General features: G+C 36.0%; 1 pseudogene; it reads right to left on the bottom strand.

The window, feature by feature from the left end:
• Positions 1-320: 320 nt before the first annotated feature.
• LOC114901027 lies at positions 321-1,005 on the bottom strand (annotated as a pseudogene).
• Positions 1,006-3,974: the final 2,969 nt, after the last annotated feature.

Below are 3,974 nucleotides of genomic sequence, written 5' to 3' on the forward strand. Positions count from 1 at the left end.
ACAAATGTAATATTTTGTGTTTGACTTTTTTCACTCAACATAATTTGAGATCCATCCAAGTTGTTGTGCGTATCAATAGTTCATTCCTTTTATTTATTTTTAAATTTTTTGGTAATGCAGTATTTTACTTATTCTATTCATAATAACTAATATTTAAGAACATTTACATTATTAATAGAACTTAATCTAAAAGAAGTTCAACTTACTTTTTTTTTAACATCTGAATACTGGGTATTAATAAGAGAAAAGGTAAGATAATTGTGGTCAAAATTACTATTTCAAAAACATAAATGCTTTGTGTTACTAAGTCTACATATAACTCAGTTTGGGGTATAAAGTTCTTTGGCTGCAAGAAAGAACACTTGATTTACTTCACCAAGAGGAATATCTGGGATGACTTCTCTTGGTATTTCTTCTGTTGATTTTTAGCATACTTATCTGTGACTGTATGAACTCCAAATAAGAGTACATAGCTGGTTATTGTAGCCACTTACTATAGAAATAGGAGATGGACAGAAAAAAAAAGAAATAGGAGGTGGACAGATAATGTAACTGTCCAATATTTTTGAGGCCAAAAGCTTAAGCCTGAGGAGTTAAGCCAAGATTCAGGAATAAAGACCCACAGGAGATGGAGTGTGAAGCCAAACTGGGAGCTTAAGAACAAAGGCATAAATCGCTTTTTCTGGCAATGATGATGGTGAATTTTCCACCATTTTCCCAGTGGCTTTAGACAGTCTCAGAACTGAGCCCTCTGCACAAACAAGCACAGCAGAGGGAGATGGGTAGAGAGGAAAAACTGAAGGAAAGACCAAGGGGCGATGGTGCCCCTAGCCTGGGCACAGGTGCAGTGGGACCCCCTTCAGGAGGCACAGGACCACGCCCATTCCTTTTATTTCAAAATAATTTTTTTTAGAACAGTTTTATTTTTCTTTTTTATCTTATTTTTTTAAACATCTTTATTGGAGTATAATTGCTTTACAATGTTGTGTTAGTTTCTGCTGTATAACAAAGTGAATCAGCTATATGTATACATATATCCCTATATCCCCTCCCTCTTGCATCTCCCTCCCACCCTCCCTATCCCACCCCTCTAGGTGGTCACAAAGCACCGAACTGATCTCCCTGTGCTATGTGGCTGCTTCCCACTAGCTATTTTACATTTGGTAGTATATATAAGTCCATGCCACTCTCTCACTTCGTCCCAGCTTACCCTTCCCCCTCCCCGTGTCCTCAAGTCCATTCTCTATGTTTGCATCTTTATTCCTGTCCTGCCCCTAGGTTCTTAGAACAGTTTTAGATTTACAGAATTATTGTAAAGATAGTACAGAGAGTTCTCATATACTCCACATCCTGTTTCCCCTATCATTAGCATTTCACAATTAATGGGTCAATCTTGATACATTCTTGTTAACTAAAGCTCATACTTGAGATTTCCTCAGTTTTTCCTTAATGTCTTTTTTCTGCATCAAGATCCCATCCAGGATACAATACTACATTCGCAGTTATATCTCCTTAGCTCCTCTTGGCTGTGGCTGTTTCTTGGACTTTTCTTGGTGTTTTTTTTTGTTTTTTTGTTTTTATGACCCTTAAGGGTTTTGAGGGGTCCTGGTCTAATATTTTGTGGAATATCTGTCAGTTGTGATTTGTCTGACGTTTTTCTCATGGTTAGACTGGGGTAATGTGTTTTGGGGAGGACGACCACAGAGGTAAAGTGCCATCCTCATCACATCATATCAAGGGAACATATTAACAATATGACATCACTGCTGATGTTACCCTTGATCACCTGGCTGATAGTGTTTGTCAGGCTTCTCTACTGTAAACTACCTCTGTTTTTCCTCTCTCTTTCCATACTGTACTCTTTGGAAGAAAGTCACCACATACAACCCACATTTAAGGAGTGGAAAATAATGTTCCATCCTTTTAAGGGCAGAATATCTACATCAATTACTTGCATGAGAGATATATCTAGTCTCCCCAATTTACTTATTTATTCAGTCATTTATTTATACCAGTATGGAATCATGAATTTTATACTTAGAGTTATAATACAATACTACTTTATTAATTTTGTTGCTCAAATTGTTTCAGCTTTGGCCATTAAGAGCTCTATTCCATTGGTTCTGATATCCCTTTGACATATGACCATCACAGTAGGGGTTTTTGATTTTTGTTTTTGTGAGCTTTTTTTTTTTCTTAACTTCCTGGCACTACAAAATGTTCTAGGCTCAAATTGTAGCTAGCCTGCCCCATTCCTAGAATCAGCTTTTTCTCCAAGGAGCCTTGGTTCCTTTTGTTGGAGAATGGTATTAGAAACCAAGATCTGGGCTCTACGTGTGTTCATTGTTACTGGGGTGTCATATCTTTTAGGTGCTCTCAGTTGACAGAACAAATAAACATAGATGTGTATACTAACCCATATATATATATATATATATATATATATATATATATATATACACACATCTTAAATATTTCTATTTGTAACCACTTGTACCTATATTAAGCTAAACATGAGTTCATACTGATATTTCCAACTCTAATCCATTAGGACATGTATTATTCTAGCTTCTTCCGCTTGCTTATCTACAACCTCCCACTCTAACAACCTTGCTCCCATCACCCATCATTCATTTATTTAATTCTTCAATTCCAATATACATGTATAGTAGTTTCAGAATTCCTAACCCACACTCCCATGGAAAATGGTACTTATATACAATTCTTTTTGCTTTTAGTCATATAGACTCCTCTCATTTCCAAAGTACTTAGGTCAGCATGTTATTTCCCTTCCTATTTCAGTGAGGTTGTTTCACACATTTGAAGTATATTTACATTCTTTAGTCACATCTTGTATTCCATCATGGGATCTCTGACTCTTTAAATTACTTCTTTTAATTTGTGTACATCAAGATTTTTTCTTTGTAATGTAAAGCTCAATGACTTTGAAAAATGCTTAATGCTGTATTCACCATTACAGTATCATACAGAATAGTTTCATTGCCCTAAAAAAATCCCCTGGGTTTCACCTTTTTAAGCCTCTCCAACCCTGAACCCCTGGCAGCCACTGATCTGCTCACCATCTCTATAGTTTTGTCTTTTCCAGAATGTCTTGTAATTGGACTCATACATCTGTTGTTTTTTTCAGACTGGCTTCCTTCACTTAGTGGTATGCATTTAAGATTCATCCATGTCTTGAACAGCTTCTTTTTACTGCTGTATAACATTCTACTGTATGGATGTATACTTTGTTTAGTCGTTCACCTATTGATGGAGATTATGAATCAAGTTGTTATACACATTCACATGCAGGTTTTTGTGTTGCCAGTTGGGACATCAGTTTTCAAATCAGGAGCATGATTGCTGGATTATATGGTAAGATTACGTTTAGTTTTGTAAGAAACTACTAAACTGTTTCCAAAGTGGCTCTACCACTTTGGATTTCCAACAGCAATGAATGAGAGTTCTTGTTGCTTCTTGTCCTCTCCAGCGGTTTTTTTTTTTAAGCCATTCTCATAGGTATATAGTGGTATCACATTGTTGTAATCTGCGATTCCCTAATGACAAATGATACTGAGCATCTCTTCATATGCTTGTTAACCATTTACAGATCTTCTTTGGTGAGGTATCTGTTCAGCTCTAACATCATACTTAGTTGTGAGAAACTGGATGCTTTCCCCTATTATTAGGAGCAAGGCAACGATGTCCTCTCACACCACTCTCATTCAACATTGTACTGGAATTCCTAGCTAGTGCTTTAAGGCAAAAAAAGGAAATAAACGCTATATAGATTAGAAAGGAAGAAACACAACTCTATTCACAGATGACATGAAAATCCCAAAGAATTGACAAGAAACCCTCCTGGAACTAAAAAGTGAGTATAGCAAAGTCTCAGGATACAATGTTAATACACAAAAGTCAATTACTTTCCTATATAATAACAATGAACTATTAGAATCTAAAATTTCAAAAAG

Source organism: Monodon monoceros, unplaced genomic scaffold, assembly GCF_005190385.1.
Source record: "Monodon monoceros isolate NGI ecotype Baffin Bay Population unplaced genomic scaffold, NGI_Narwhal_1 Super_Scaffold_19, whole genome shotgun sequence".
NCBI classification, from domain to species: Eukaryota; Metazoa; Chordata; class Mammalia; order Artiodactyla; family Monodontidae; genus Monodon; species Monodon monoceros.